This window comes from Neofelis nebulosa, chromosome 14, assembly GCF_028018385.1.
Source record: "Neofelis nebulosa isolate mNeoNeb1 chromosome 14, mNeoNeb1.pri, whole genome shotgun sequence".
Taxonomy (NCBI): domain Eukaryota; kingdom Metazoa; phylum Chordata; class Mammalia; order Carnivora; family Felidae; genus Neofelis; species Neofelis nebulosa.
In genome coordinates, this window is record NC_080795.1 from 47809488 (window position 1) to 47826153 (window position 16666).

At 41.5% G+C, this 16666-nt stretch overlaps 1 protein-coding gene across 2 annotated transcripts in view; it reads right to left on the reverse strand.

The window, feature by feature from the left end:
* Window positions 1-16666, reverse strand: part of NCALD (neurocalcin delta) — a 397251-nt gene that overhangs the window by 186144 nt on the left and 194441 nt on the right. Inside the window, exon 3 of one of the 2 annotated variants that reach the window (XM_058698720.1) lies at window positions 602-650. The exons of the other annotated variant lie outside the window; for it this stretch is intronic. The gene's annotated coding sequence lies outside the window, so the exon portion shown is untranslated. The remainder of the gene's footprint in view (window positions 1-601; window positions 651-16666) is intronic. 2 annotated transcript variants of the gene reach the window in all.

Here is a 16666-nt window from a genome sequence, read left to right on the forward strand (position 1 = left end):
GCTAGTAAGTGGCAGTCTAGGAACTGAACCCAAGAAACTGGCTCCAGATTTGGGGGACTAACCAGTACACCACATTGCCTCACAGTGGTAAGGAACACACAGAGCAGAAAATTGATGAATTAATTAACCCACCTACGTTCATTCTCCAACAAATATTACGTGCCCCTTAGGTGCTAAATTCTGTGCTAGACATTACTTGGCTTAATGCCATTTGAGATACTTTCTTGGGCTACAGCCCAATTTAAAATGAAGGAAGAAGCTATTGTAATATGCCCCTTGAGAGGACTCTGGCAGCTGCCTGGAATGAAGACGGAAAAATCAAACTACTCAGCTCAGTAGCTGCAAATACACTTTATTAAGCTAAAGGTAATATCCAAGGGTGATAGGCAGTGTCTTACTTATTTCATATCTATCTATTATCCTTTCCACAAATTTTAAAGAGAGGGTTTGGTTATCTTTTCCTATATATGAAACTCCCAGTCATTATGCCACTGTTTGCTGATAAAATATTTGAGTGAAACTGTCTTTTGTGAAAGTCATTAAACAAAACTGAGATTTCCATTTACAGCTGACTGAAAGACAATTTTAAGTGTCCACTTACTTTTTGACAGTCACTAGTGGGTGGTTCCCAGAGACCAAGCCAAGATAATCTAAAGGAAAACAGGCAAAATAACCACAGTGAATGAAAATATCTTCAAGGACCGCAACGTCCTCCATCCCCACAGATTTTAGTGGCAGAGCTCTAGGAAGCTTCCCATGGTGTGGCTTTAGTTGTCAATAACACGTTTTAGGAATGGGAGATGGGCTGGGCAGAAAGGACTCACCTAGAAAAAGGAGGCAGAGGCTAACACAGTGGGGACTCTGGCATTGACCTCTTGCTGATATTTATGAACTTCTTGGAAGAGGATATGGATTCACGGGAAGGGATCGTCAAGAATATGGGCCTTAATTTTTCAGGTCAGAGTGAGCATTATATGAACCAACTTCTAGAAATACCAAAGTTTAGGGACATGCCAGAAAGAATTAGCAAACACAGTGCCTTAATGCAATAATAAGGAATCACAATAAAATAGATCCATAAATGGGAATAATGTGTTGATTAGATTCATAGGTCAGAGGAAAGGACTAATCAAAGGGTTTAGCCTGTGAGGAGCCTAGCCAAGCAGGTTTGATTAAGAAGACTTCAAGGGAGGGCTGTGATCTATTGAATCCCACTGCCAATGGACATGGGAGAGGGGTGCTCTCTCAGATTTTATTTCTGGCATTTGCAACCACTCTCTGGGGAAAAAGAGTGCATCTTAGTACCTCTGGGTGTACCAGTCTAGAAAATCTAATTAATCTAGCTAATATAGTTTCAAAACCAAACTATCAATGGGGTCAAAGCCCTCTTAGGAAATATGTAGGGTAAAAAGTCCCAACACATATCACTGAATTCTTAAATATCAAGTATCACTTTTATTAGGAATAAAATACCAAAATGTGCAATTGTTTGAGTTTCTAAATATCCTCCCACTGTTATTTAAAAAACTATAATAATTCAAGAAGAAAAAGGTGTTCCAAATGGCATGGTAGAAAAAAATATAACATTCTACCAATTTCTTTGTATTTGATGGTATACCAATCATTGCAAAATATATCTCAGTCAATACACCAAGGACTCCTACTCCTCCAAGCATTTAACAGAGAATTAAATATACTAAAAGCAGAAGTAGAAGCTTTACCAAAGAGTTAATATAATTTGTCCCTTTTAACATACAATATTGTATGTTCATACATATCGTACGTCCCTTTGACATACAATAAAGGCTATATATCTCAGTGGTTGCTTCCCAAGACTAGGTCTCTTTATACAGAAAAGTACATGTAATAACTCTAAAATCCCTGACATCCATTTCAAGTTGGTCCTTTCTTTTCCTTTAGGATCCCAATCAGGAAGTTTATGCTTTATGAGCAAATAAATACAGCTGGCCAAATTTGGTTTTTTTCGGAAGCCTGAGGCAAATCCTTTTTTTTATGGTGTCAGTGCTTAAAATAGTTACCTTATATATTTTGGTTTGCATCTAAAAATTTCAAGGTTTATGATATGAAAGTCTGAGCGCATTCAGATACAGACTGCTTTGAGGTGTTTTACATGTTGTATGAGGATATTGTTTAGTTATCAACACCACTATTTCTAACCATCCTATCTGTCAGCTATACCATCCACTCATGCTAATGATGATTACAATGGTTTCTGGTCTCAGTGTTGATATCTAGTTTTTTTTGGATGCCAAAACATACCATTTTCACTGAGCAGCATATTCTGACAAGGACTTATAAATAGAATCGAATAGCCCTTTACATGTTCATTTTCATTTGATTTAATAACTCTAGTAATTTGAATATCAGAATCCAACCCTAACCTTCCTCAGGAAGTGGAAAAGGCTTAATATTTATTCATCTGGAAAAAAAAAATGTGCCATGCTCCAAAACACAATTAAACTAGGAACAGATGATATTCATCCTCTCAGGGGCATTTAGGATAAGCTAAATATATTCACGACACAGCTGACCGTGTATAAATACAGCTACCACTGCAACCAGAGAGTTGTGTCAATGGCAGATCATTCATGGTTTAAAGGGAAAAGCCACGAACCCTGCTATGGTGGAGACCACCTCTAATCATGCCATCAGTGCTGCTCTATTTTACACAAATGCTGAATAAGAATATTTTAAAGCTTCTATTGTCTTGTTTCCTGCTTTTAAAAAAAATATTTATTTTTGATAGAGAGAGAGAAACAGACAAAGCATGAGTGGGGAAGGGGCAGAGAGAGGGAGACACAGAATCGTTAACAGGCTCCTGGCTCCGAGCCCAACGTGGGGCTCGAACCCATGAACCACGAGATCATGACCTGAGCCAAAGTCGAACACTCAACTGACTGAGCCACCCAGGTGCCCCTCTTGTTTCCTGCTTTTAGACTGGGTATTTAAATGAGGATTAATCTAGTTCTCTCCACTTCAGCAAATATGGAAATCAAGTATGGAGGGAATAGATTTAATAGGATACTAATTTCCATTAAAGGATCATTGCTATCGCCCTTGTTCCTCATAGCCCAACCTCACTTAATGCTGGGTGCTCTCCTAAGCTTCTTTCAGATGCTATGATTCATTCTGATGCCATGATTCTGTGACTCGAGTTGTGAGAAATAGGTATTTTTTTTTCCATTTCTTGCTCAAAGCTGGTCTTAAATTCAGAAAGCATGATATGACAAAATAAAATCAGTAACAATAAAAAGAAACAAAACTGATTCCAGGGAAGAGAGATTGGATAAATGGGGTTAAGCAAATGCCTTTCCTAGTCAACTGGTCAGTCAGCAACATTTACAGAGAGCCTACAAGGGCAGAGCCTAGATGGAATCATCCCCTCTGTTCAGGCCGCCTGCAATGCCCTGTGTGGGAAAATGGCTGGCTGGTTCACCAGCAGAAAGATACAATCAGGCAATAGCCATACTCCAAGGGGTGTGTTTATCCATTCCTTCAACATTTACAGAGCATCCACCATGAGGCAGGGAAATGAACAACATGACTTCACCTTTAAGATGCTCACTCCTAGAGGGGAGAAGCCAGCTAGTCACTTATGACAGACAAGTAAACAACTAAAATCATCAAAATGTGAACATTTGGATGACAGACGCACAGGAACTTGAAGAGCTGATGTGAACAATACCTGCACATACACCTTACTCTTTCCTTTCCCTTCTGATGGTTTTTCTCTCTAGCACTTGGTCATTCACACCATCCTCGCCTGATGTCATATATTTGTTTATTTTTGCCTGTCTGTCTCCTCCCACTAGAGGGTAAGTCCTTGAAGGCATGGGATTTCTTTGGTTCACTGAGGTAAACAACTAGTAGGTGCTCAACAAATATTTATAAGTGACTGTATGAGTGAATAATCATTATAGAAGTCATGCAAAATCAGGAATGATTACCTGTAAAGATGGGAGGAAATGATGTTGGGTTATTACAAAAGGCAATTACATTTTGACAAAGAAGTCCAAAGTCAAAAGATATTTGCTTCGCAGGTCCTTAGGGACAACTAGCAAGAGGTCCATGGGGTACAGGTAATCTTGTCTCTCCGGTGTTCTGACCTTATAGAACTGTCCCCTAGCTCCCTGTGGCTTTAATGGGGCAGCCAAGCCCAGACATCTACTCCTCTGACCACAGAGGAGGGCCCGAGCCAAGCTAGGACAGCTGGTTCTCCCTCCTGGGCATTTAAACCGACAGCAGACAAGACTAAGAAGGAATGGAAGCTGTGCTCTCCGGAGCAGCAGCATCTCAGAAGGATGGTTTATGTATTCTTGCTTCTGAGACCCCCAGTTGCCCCGGTTCCTGTCTTCCCCAAAGCCTGTTTGGCCAGCTCTTCCCTCGGCTCTTTAAGCTATTAATATCCTTCCAATAAACTTTTTATTTTTTCCTGGCTCTGGGAGTCTCAGTTTATTCCTGATGATTACATTCAAAGCTCTCTGTGACCACAGGAGCTGATTAAAGGACGAATGTGGTTTGAAAAGTCTCGGAGTAAAGAATTTTTATTGAGCACTAACCATGTGCTGGTACTGAGCTAAGCTCTTCATAGGAGTCATCCGATTTAATCTTTGAAACCATCTCCATGAGTGCCTATTCCTATTTTAAAACCCTTAAGGACAAGCCTTAAGGACATCCAGGCTTAAAGAAGTTAAATAACACACCCAAGCTCCCACTCTACCAAGTGGCTGAGCCAGCATTTGACTCCAAAGACCTCGGCTTTAATACCTCCCACTGTCCTCCTGTGAGCCACAATTTTGAGTGTGGGATAAATCATTAAAAATGCCACTGGTGTCATCGCCAGGTTAGGTGGGTTAGGGTTAGGGATTCGGTGGAGACAGAGATCCTTGGGGAATGGATAGAGTTAAGGGTAGTGGTGCTAGTTTCCACGTTCATAATCCAGGATTCCCACATTCCGAACTGTGTTATGATTTATTTTTTCCCCCTATACCATGTAAAGAAATAAGGGGAGTTTCTCCGTGAGAATTGCTAAAACGAGTGCCTGGAACAGATGGTTCCAAAGTCTGAAAAATACCTTAGCATAATCACATATTTTTATTAACTAACCACCAGATATATGTATACATGGAAGTGACTGTAAACCACATAAATATATCTTATTAAACTTTAAACAGAATGCATCCCCAATTCAGCTTCCTCTTAGACTGATCCTAAAGTCACCTCTGGCTACACCAGTGTTTTCACACATGAGGGTAAATGCAGTCGTGATGCGGAGACCATGACTCTTAACCAATTATAGTCAAAATCTCCTTCTCCTGAAAATCTTGCAAGAACGTTTGACCATGTGGGCCAAATGGTAGGGTTCCAAGCTGCTGAGCTCACAGTGCACCTGGCCCTGTGCGTTCCCATCCTTCAAGTCTGCCCTTTCCCCATGATCAGAGGGTCCTCCTCCTCCTACATCATGCTAAATAGGAAGCAGAAGAGGGTCCATGCATCTGGTTTAGTAAGTCAGGAGAAGTCAAGTCCCCTGATCCAGATTCATCAAAGTGTGCCACCTCCCTCAGGGAACACGAAAGCTGTGCAGCAGGATGAATTAGCACCATTCAGCCCACTGAGTTTTATGAAGTCTTGGCTCTACACTATCTCCCTGAGACAGAACTCAAAACAGTTGTCTCCAAACCATCTCTCATTGGTACCAGTGTGTGAGTATGTGGGGGTATGAGTGAACGTGCCCCTCTGTAGCCAGGATATCAGTTGCCTTGGTCGTTACTTTGAATTTTTCTACTCCAGGGAAGTGGTGATATTGCTGCTCTGGTATTTGTCTCTGTTGCAGATCTTTTGCGCCTCCTTTTTGGGGGATTTTGCCAGTGATTTTGCCTTGTGAACTAGAAACTCCTTAACAGTGTCATAATCAGGAGAAGGCTGTGGCCCCAGCACCAGTGTTTCTGGCAAAGCTGAGCTTGAGGCCAGCCTGGGCTGTTCCACCAAATTACTTTGTGGGCTGCAAGGTCAGCCAGTCTATGGCAGAGTAAGTATGAATTATCTGTATTCCAAGGACCAGTAAACAAGCAAAATCCATCCCAAGGTAAAAATTACTGCCCAGTGGTGATTTAGACTTTAAATAAGAACCTGGCTGTTGACCTGTAACAGTTCACTTATCCTTTGGGTGAAACACCAACACACCTCCAATGGATGAGGGTCAGGCCTTTGTTCTCAAGGCTAGTCAGGTCATGTTGGCAGCCTTGAAGCGACCCTGAGTGGAGAGAGTGCATCTCAAGTCAGACGCTCTATCAGAGGAATACCAAGGAACTGAAGTGGGAAGCAAAAGAGATCTAGACTCAGGACTCTAGTGAAACATGTGCAAGACTTTGTGTCCTGAGCTGTGAAATAGTCACTGACATTATTTAGCAAGAACTATGAACATGCGTGGCTTTTCTTGTAGCAGATGCCTCAGGTGACAATTAATATAACCTTTCTTTTCCCTCCCTTCCTTCCTTCCTTCCTTCCTTCCTCCCTCCCTTCCTTCCTTCCTTCCTTCCTTCCTTCCTTCCTTCCTTCCTTCCTTCCTTCCTTCCTTCCTTCCCTTCTTTCCATCCTTCCTTTCTTCCTTCCTCTTTCCTTCCTCCCTTTCTTTTTTCTTTCCTCTTTTCTTTCTTTTTTTAAAAAATGTTTATTTATGGGGTGCCTGGGTGGCTCAGCTGGTTAAGCATCTGCCTTCAGCTCAGATCATGATCTCGCGGTTTGTGAGTTTGAGCCCAGCGTTGGGCTCTGTGCTGACAGCTCAGAGCCTGGAGCCTGCTTCAGATTCTGTGTCTCCTTCTCTCTCTGTTCCTCCCACACTCACACTCCGTCTCACTGTCTTTCTCTCAAAAATAAATACAGAATAAAAAAATATATTTATTTTTGAGAGAGAGGGAGAGTGCAAGCGTGGGGGTGGGCAGAGAGAAGGAGACAGAGGATCTGAAGTGGGCTCTGCACTAACAGCAGAGAGCCCGATGTGGGGCTTGAACTCACAAACCGCGAGATCATGACCTGAGCTGAAGTCGGACGCTTAACTGACTGAGCCACCTAAGTGCCCCTTCTCTTTTCTTTCTTTACCCCTCTCCCTCTGTTCTTCTCCCTCCCCTTCTTCTTCCTCTCGTCTCTTCCATTTTCCTTTTAGCACAAATACTCTCATTTATGGGTATAGACATATCCTTGTCACCATGCAAAGCACTTTGCATATATTACCCCTTTTACTTGACATAACAATCTTCAAAAGGAGAAACTGTTCTTATTTTACTATGAGGAACGGAGGCTTGGGGAGGTGACAGCTATATTAATGGAGTGTGACCCCATAACTGCCTCACTCACAGCCCAGTCCTGTTCCATTAGGAAACTTGACATCTTTCTCTTGTTAAACAGATGGCCATCACAGGGTCCTCAGTGCATACTACCTAGCGTTTGAGAAGAGATTTTTCTGTAGCTCTTGTCTTTGGCACCCTGCTCACATCCTGCCTGCCTTCTGCTTTCAGTTATGGCTGGAAGGCAGATGGAGGGGAGTGCAGACTCCTCTGGGGCTGGCAGTGCCCCCTTAGTCATGCCCCTGGGTGTCTTCTGACTTTCTGCTTCCAGGCCTTCTCCAATGCTACAGAGATCTACAGTCTACAGTAGAGCACGGGGCAGCCAGGGAGCACGGAGGAGAAAAGCCCAGGGATGGTTCTTGGCCATCTTGATTCTTGGCCAGTGGAAGTTTGGTGTTGATGGCTAAATATGTGGCTGCCTTCTACACACAACTCTAGAACAGGAGACATTCTAAAGTAATCACATCCGTATTTGCCTACTCAAATCCAGATCCCAAAATTTGCTTCTCAGGAGAAACTAAACTTAGACATCTTCCAATGACTCTTTTAATTCCATTTGCCTTGTTAGCAGACCATCTACTTCAATGTATGTGCATTCTCTGTAGTCATCGAGTGTCTCAAATGAAGGAATTTCTACCTTTGTTTTTTCACCATTAACACGTTATTTCCTTTAACCACAGCTCCCTCTAAAGAAAAGGATGCAACAGAAAAAAGCATGCTATAAACATCTCTCTCTTCTTTGCTCAGAGTCCTGAAGCCCAGCTTCAAAGCCTCTGGCTTTGTGAGAGTGAGGACCAGACACCCGAGCACACTGTTTTAAAACAAAACTTAAATGATGATAGTGTAGCCAGTTAATTAATTGGAAAATATTATTTTGCCATCAGATATTTAGGCATAAATCATAGGCAGTTCATATAAGTGACTCTAAGGTTTATTACTCTCATGCAAAAAATGATGTAGAATTTTTCCTTTTGACATTAGTTTTGTATTATCTAGAAGCAGCACCGATAGCAACTGTTTTTCTTCTAGGACATCCCCCTCTCTCTACACCTACACACACACACACACACACACACACACACACACACACACACACACACATTGACCTTCACACCTGCTAAAAATCAAGGATTCTGCATCTCCTTCCATTGCAGAAACACTCTTGCTTCTATCTCTACCCTGACTCAGGACCACATGGTAGGCTGAATAATGCCCTTCAAATACGTCCATGCCCTAATCCCCAGAACCTGGAAACGCTACCTTATACAGAAAATGGGACAGCACCCATGTGATTAAATTAAGGATCTTCAGATGGGGAGATTATCCTGGATTATTCACATGGACCCAATGTAGTCACAAGGGTACTTATAAGAGGGAGGCAGAAGCATCAGAGTTAAAGCAGTGGAAGCAGAGATGCAGCCAGGAGCCAATTTTCAGCTAGGAGCCTCTAGAAGCTGAAAATGGCAAGGAAATAGATTCTCCCTTCAGAGCCTTCAGAAGGAACTATCCTGGTTCCACTTTGATTTTAATCCTTTAAAACTAACTTCAGACTTGAGACCCCCCCAGAAGTGTACGAGAATAACTGTGGTTTGTAAGTCTCTACGTTTGTGGCATTTTGTTACAGCAGCCACAGCAAACTGGTAAAACCCCCTCTCACCCTGCCACTGCTTTCCTATGCTGACCTCACTAGCACCCACCTTTGCTCCCCTCCCCCAGCCTACACACTATATCCAAATGAGGGACTTGAAAGTAGTTCCCTTCTCCTCAACAATGAATAACTTGTCCTGGGTGTTGGCGACACCTCAAGGCACCAGAAACTCCATAGCATGAGGATAAGAAATACTTGCATGCAAGGGACAGGAGGTACAGAAACACTCTGGGACAGTACAAGGGCTGCTGAAAGGATTTAGGAGCCATCATATAGGTAGGTGATGGTTAAAGTCAAACCATAGCTAGAGCATGTAAATATATGATAGTGACCTTGACTGAATTAGGAAATGGATCAAAAGGATTTAGTTCGCAAATGAAAGGCCTATGAGAGATACCATAGAAAGTTCACAAGAGAAAAAGTGATCTAGAATATAATTTTTAAAAATCTATCTTGAGTTGAAGTACAATCTCAGCTGGATGATGAAGAGGGTTGCATCTCACTCAGAGAGAAGCTTCAAAGAAGCTCTTGAGTTCTGTATCAGGCACAAGTGTACAAAAATACGGTTCCTGCCCTTAAGGAAATCACCGATAATTTCTTTATAATGTAATGTGTGCTGTGATAATGGCGTCAACAAGCATACTCCAGGGGCACAGTAGAGGGGACGGTTTGTCCAAAGGATGGACTGAAGAAAAATTTCCTGGAGGAAGTAGTAACTCATTTGAAGGATGAGTAAGAGAGAGAAAGCAGGAGAGCATTCATGGTAGAGGAAATAGCACAAAGTCCTGGGGAGGGGGTAGTGACATGAATAAGAGTAGGTGAATTCCCCCAGGATGAAAGATTATGCACAGTGAGAGGAACAGAGGAGGAAGGATGAAGCCTGGAGAGGAGTAAGGGTTAAAGAGACAGCAAAGGAAAAGAAGCCCACAGATTAGTCCAAAAAAGAGCAAGAGGACTGCAGGAGGGAAAACTCTAGAGAAAATGGCATCATGGAGCTAAAGAGGGTAGAGAGCTTTGGAAAGGAGGGAGTTGAGGGAGAGGAGTACTCAAAGGAACAAGAGAGAACCAGAAATGAATTTTTCTCAGAGCGGGTTCATGAGATGATGAGAGTGAAAACCAGATTGCAAAGGGCTTAGAAGAAGACAGGAGTAATGAAATGGAGGCAGCATCCTGGAACTGCACTTTCAAGTATCTTGGTTGAGAAGGGAATGAGAACCATGCCTATTTGTCAGGTTTTTAAACTGTGGAGACAAAAATAGGCTTTACAAGCTGCCTCTAAAGAGAAGAGATAAGGTTTAAGTACACATTAAGAAGATAAGAATCAACTTGGACCTTTTTCCTCAAACTTAGACAAAGCTAAAGTAAGTGCAAGTATCACCACAAGAACAGAGGGGCGAGCTGACTGGGAAAAAGGAAACCATTTTTAAAGTAAGATTGGGGCACCTGGGTGTCTCGGTCAGTTAAGCGTCCGACTTCGGCTCAGGTCATGATCTCGCAGTTTGTGAGTTCGAGCCCCGCATCAGGCTCTGTGCTGACAGCTCAGAGCCTTTAGCCTGCTTCAGATTCTGTGTCTCCCTCTCTCTCTGCCCCTCCCCCATGCTCGCTTGCTCTCTCTCTCTCTCAAAAATAAACGTTAAAAAATTTTAAAAGTAACAGACTATATACATAAAAAAAAAAAACTTGTCGAAGTCTCAAAGATTTCTAAAAGAATAAAGAAGATCTGGAAGTAAATGAATTAGAGAAATGGGGAGAGGGGAAAAGTTAAAGATGCTTAGACCAAAGAAGTGGACCCACATCAAAGAAGCAAAATTAATAATAATTAGAAAAAATCTTATGAAAACTACAAGATAGAAAAAAAGTGAAATAGGTGAAGAATTTCAGACAACTAAGGTATAATGATAAAGTAGGAGATAGAGGATGATTGCAAAACCCAATTTCCACAGTCACCCCCGAATTTAACAAACACTCCTTGAGCACCGACACAGGGGGACAGGACTATATTTACTTAACAGCAATAAACACAAAAATAAAAAATTTTGCTTAAGAATGACATTAACGTGTTCTTTTCATGAAGCCAAGGGGTCAGATAAGATTTTGATGGGTCTAGCATAAAACTGAAGAGTTGAGAGTTTACAACAGAATTCAAGTAATTAAAATGACAGAGGGGAAAATGTTTTTAATAAATAAAATGATAGAGGAAATTTAAGAAGAAGAAGAAAGGAATGATTGGCTGTATCAAACACTGTTACAAAGTCCAGTAGGATGAGTATTGAGAACTGATCATCAAGAGGTCACTGAAGGTTTTGGGAGCTTTCAGGTTATATGTATTTGGATAATATTGTGAAGAAAAGATCAAAATTGCAACATCAGGATGAGCAGACAAACACACAATCCAACTCAGTCCTGCCATTTCTAATCGTTTCTTAGCAAAGGAATAATTGTAAAAATTTGCAAGTGCCAATAGAAACATGTAGTAAGTAATTGCATCCTGAAAACGTCTTAATAATGACAATGAGCTGTAGTGTATCCTTAAGCCTGAGGCTGAGGTCAGACTTTCAACCTGTGCAGAGCAGAGGCACATGACCCTACAGATCCCCGGTAATTACCTAGTGATCACCCCCCATCCCAAGTCTGTCTGGCCTTGCCAAAGGGTGAGGTCATTCCTGCATTCACTTATGGATGTCAAATAATTAACTCCTGTCTTGTCCTTATTCATTGAAAGGATAGAGTAAAAATGTGCATGAGAAGTCATTTTTCAACATCTTGTTAAACCTGCATCTATCAGTGCTTAGATCTGATCGAGACTTGCACACATTCACTATTAGAGAAAGCAAGCTTTATCTCTTTCACTGATGCCAGAAGAAAAAGTCTTCTGTTAATGAGTGCCAGGTCACTGACTGACTGTCAATAAATATTCGATGAATTAATGAAGGATTAGGAAATGGGAGTACAGCAATAATTAGCATAAGTATAGTGTAAAGTAAATGCAATGTAAATTAGCATTAGTGAATGAAGGTCTTTCCCACAGTTTCAGGATGGATAGATAGCACTTTACCTTGACTCAATGTTCCATTTCTGCAGTGTCAGAGAAACTCATGGATTCAGATTAATTGAAAGGAAAACACATCTTAATTGAGGAGATGTCTGAAATACAGACTAGTTTTAATGAGGCATGCCTTTGTAAGACAGAAACTAATTGCACACGAATCAGTGGCAAGCAACACTAAATAGATTGTCTCCCCAACCCTTTCAATGACTTAGATAATGGGTGTTTTTAATTAATTCTTTCTCTTTATTGCAATTTTTAAAAGCTGTAAGTAGCTTAGATTTTCTCCCTATCTCCATTCCAGTTGACAGAAAAATTTGCTCAGCAAATCCCTTCTTAGTAAAAAAAAAAAAATAATAATAATAATAATAAACTTTTGCTCAACCCTGTCTAAACAGCCACAAACTCGGATTTTATTAACGTGGTTTGGTAATAATTAAATGGAGTCTACTTGTCACCGTATAGCATAACGGTCACATTACATTAACAAGCCCAGCAGAGAGAAACCACACTGTGGAATAGCTACCATTTGGGAAGTATTTTCCATCTGAAAATGTCATTTGATCTTCATGACAATACCATGAGGCAGCTACCATTATCCCCATTTTACTGATGCTGAAACTGAGATTCAGAGAAGGGACATAACTGCCTTAAGATAGGACAGGCAGTAAGTGACAGGAGCCAACATGATCCTAGGGCAGTCTTACTTTAAAGATTTACTTTATCGTAAGTCTTACTTTACTTTTAATGAGTGTTTTCCTCATCATATTGTTAAAAAAAAAAAAAAAAAGACCCAACTCTCTCGAAGTCAACTCAGTGCAGAAATGGAGCTTTTAGGAAAGTGGTAGTCAGAATGTACTTATTGCTATTTTTTAATCCCTTGATATTCTTTTCAAGTTTGAGGCTGTGCTCTTTGAACACTTATCGACATCTTGAGCCCAGGAAATTCTGCTGCATTTGCAATTTTGAGAGGAGGAACAGTACCTAGATAAATGGTCTGGAGTTGGCATGGTTGAAATGAATCTCAATTACTTTTAGAAAATTAATTATTAAGGCAGAGACACAGAGAAAATCGGTTGCTTTGGGCAGCAATAGGAAGGAATTGGGTTAGAGATGAAGGAGACCTTCCTGACCATAAGACAAGATATGAACCCAGGACATTTAGCGACACCCTTGTGTGAAGATATATATGACAAATGGTGATCCATCATCGGTCACAGGAAATGTATATGGAAGCAAAAGGATAGTCAATTTTATTTTACTTTTCAAAGTTTATTTATTTATTTATTTATTTTTGAGGTGGGGGGAAGGGAGAGACAGGAGAGAGGGAAAGAATCCCAAGTAGGGCTCCATGCTGTCAGGGCAGAGCCCAACGCCAGGCTCGATCATACAAACCATGAGATCATGACCTGAGCCCAAATCAAGAGTCAGATGCTTAATGGACTGAGCCACCCAGGTGTCCCAGGATGGTCAATTTTAAATGACTCCAACATGTGCCCCTCAAATGTTGACACTACTGGTGAAAATACAAATTGTTCTGTGCTGTTTTGTGTGATGGTCAGTCAGTGTGGCCATAAAGAGCAGACACAGGAGATGTTCAGGAAAACAAAAGTTTGTTATGCTCACAGGTCCTGGCCATACGGGGCCACGTGGGGAAGCCTCAGGGTGTTCAGGAGGCACAAAGCAGGAGTGAGGGGGAAATCTAGGCCAGAGTCTTTATTGGGGTTTCCATGGGAAAGGCAAAGCAGGGCAGAGTCAACAGTTTAGGACTGGCTCGTGTGAATAATTCCAGTGGGCCTTAGCCTATAGCAGTGGTCTCTCATTACCTGGTACTGGGCCCTGGGGTTATTGAGGGCAGGAGAGATGTTGGTTTGGTGTGAATGAGCCAGATGGAGGAGATGTGTCTCTGGATAGGTGAGTTTTCTCATCAAAGGCATGTTCCCCTAGAGTCCTTTGCTATCTCTAAGAACTGGCTCGCCCAGGGAGGGACAGTCTCTCCCTAGCCAGAAAGGTTTTTTTTTTTTAAGGTTTCAAAATATCATAACATAGAGGAAATTAAAAATACAAGCCACACACAAATGTACTAAAAACTGGCATCAAATAGTAGAATCTGGATAGAACCCCAGCATCTGTTTAATCTGCCGTATGACAGCCTTTCTCCCACAGAGCCTAAGCAAACAGCAGTAGGCACAGCTGGGTTGGGGAAACTCAAAGGGCCAGCACGGTACAATGAGCACAGCTGGTAGACCAGCAGACAATCCAAACCCAGAATGAGACAAGCTCTAGGTTTGGACAAAAGATATTATAAAGCATCACAACATACTGGCTAAACTGCACAGAAGCTAATTGGTCAGCTGCTGAATGCAAAACACACAAGCCTGAATTTTCTGTAAGTTAAAGGCACATCCCCCAGAACAGCTAAATCTGCCACCGCCACAGAGAGCATATTTGGATGTATCCAGAGACTTCTGAATAGAACCCACCAAAAGCTATAAATACTCTAAGATAAAATTAAGGATGTTTACAAATGATTTTTTTTAAGTTTATTTATTTAGTTTAAGGGAGAGAGAGAGCACAAACAGGAGAGGGGCAGAGAGAAGGAGAGACAGAAACCCAAGCAAGCTTTGGGCCATCAGCACAGAGCCTGATAAGGGGCTCAAACTCACAAACTGTGAGATGGTAACCTGAGCCCAAGATCAAGAGTGGGACATTTAACCAACTGAGCCACCCAGGCGCCCCTACAAATGCTTTTTAAGAAGAGACGAAGAACCAACTTTTCACCAACAAACAAAGCCAACGTATTTAAGATTTTAATCTAGTCTGAAATAATAAATATAATGGAGAAATTCTACTGGAGAAATCCCCCTCCCACACGCAGTGTAGGTTATAATACATCTTAAACCTCAAAAGTAACCTCAAAAGTAGTCTATGCTTCTCTTTTGTCAGAAATATAACATTCATTCATTTACTATCTATATGAACTCATGTTAACGATTATTCCGATGTATAACATACACTTATGACCCAGACTGCAAAAATAGCGTCTGTGCACCCTTCCAACTAATATGACAACCACGAACTCACATGGGGCATTTCGCGGTGCACTTGTCATGTGTGTGCACCTGCAAAGATGTTTACCAGCAAGTCGGAACGACAGGTTGACACGGAGTGTTGACTGAAAGCATCATTTCAGCCAAACTACAGCAATTTCTGAAGTAAATCATTGTTTGATGTCAATTCTTTCACAGTCATTAACATATCACAAGCATAGGCCAAACCATTTCATGTCAGACAAAGCTATATTTCTTTTTACATCAGGAAAACCAAAAACTCTACCACACTTTGTGGTGGTAGAGTTCCAACTTGAGTCAAGGGTATGAAAACTATAGTTGAAACCAAGAAAAAGGCTTCACATAAATGGGAGCAAAAAGGAGAGGCCCCAAGTCTCACTCAACACCATTCATTTCAAACACTGCGTATAGCTTACCTAAAGAATAGGGAGAGACCAACTCTCAGCACCAGGATTCATGTTCAGACCACATACTTGGTAAACCATAGGTGCTAATGAGCAGAGACAGATGCACCCCAAACCAAAGTCAATCCATCTGCTGCTGGCCTCTTGCTGATCAAAGAATTTCCACTGACAAGGTACCAGTGTCAATCTCGACTAGCTTAGCAACAAAAACCTTACCAAGGTATACCAATTTTTCACATCAAGCAATTTCAAACATTTACTTATTAGTTAACCCTTGCCTGTAAGGACCACATAGTCCAATATGGAAGACAGAATCCAAACAGCGATAGTGTGAAAAATGCTATTCGAGGTATGACGTCTATACTGTAGGAACACAGGAGGTGGACAGCCTTTCCCTGACATGTTGGAAACTACTAAGAAAAGTGCAACATAACAACCACCACCATCATTTACTGACAACTGACTTTGGGTCAGGCATGATTCCAGTGCTTTACATCTTTTACTTAATCCTTACAATTCAATGAAAGAGAAAATAATAAAGTACAACATTAATTAAACATTACCATGTGTGAGGCATTGCTCTAAAGGCTTTTTCTTTAATGAACTCATTTAATCCTCACGGCAAGTCTGTGCGGATCTTATGACCTCCATTTTCCAGATGGAGAGACTGAGGCACTGAATGGTTCACTAATTTCCTCAAGGTCATCTAAATAGGAGGTGGTTGAGCCAGCATTTGAAACCAGGCAATCTGGCTCTGCTGCCTACATGCTTCACCACTAATATATGCAGCCTCCACCCAATTACCATCCCATAGTTACAGATAAAGACTCTATGGCCCAACTAATGAGTGGCTGACTGGATAGAAAGTGTAAGTGATCTGACTACAGAGCCTCCCCTCCTAAGCTCTATCTCATGGAACGATGCATGTGAGCTGAGACTGAAGGATGCAAATTTCACAAGATGGAGAGAAAGAGAAAGGGTGTTCTCAGGAGGGAAAAGGATATGCAGAGAACCATCCATCGTGGAGAGTTCCAACACTGGGAAGTGGTCCGGGATGGCTCAGTAACTCCTCTGGTGTTGTCCCACTGATCTGTTCTTGAAGAGGTGACTCAGAAGAGACTCCCCACCAGGGA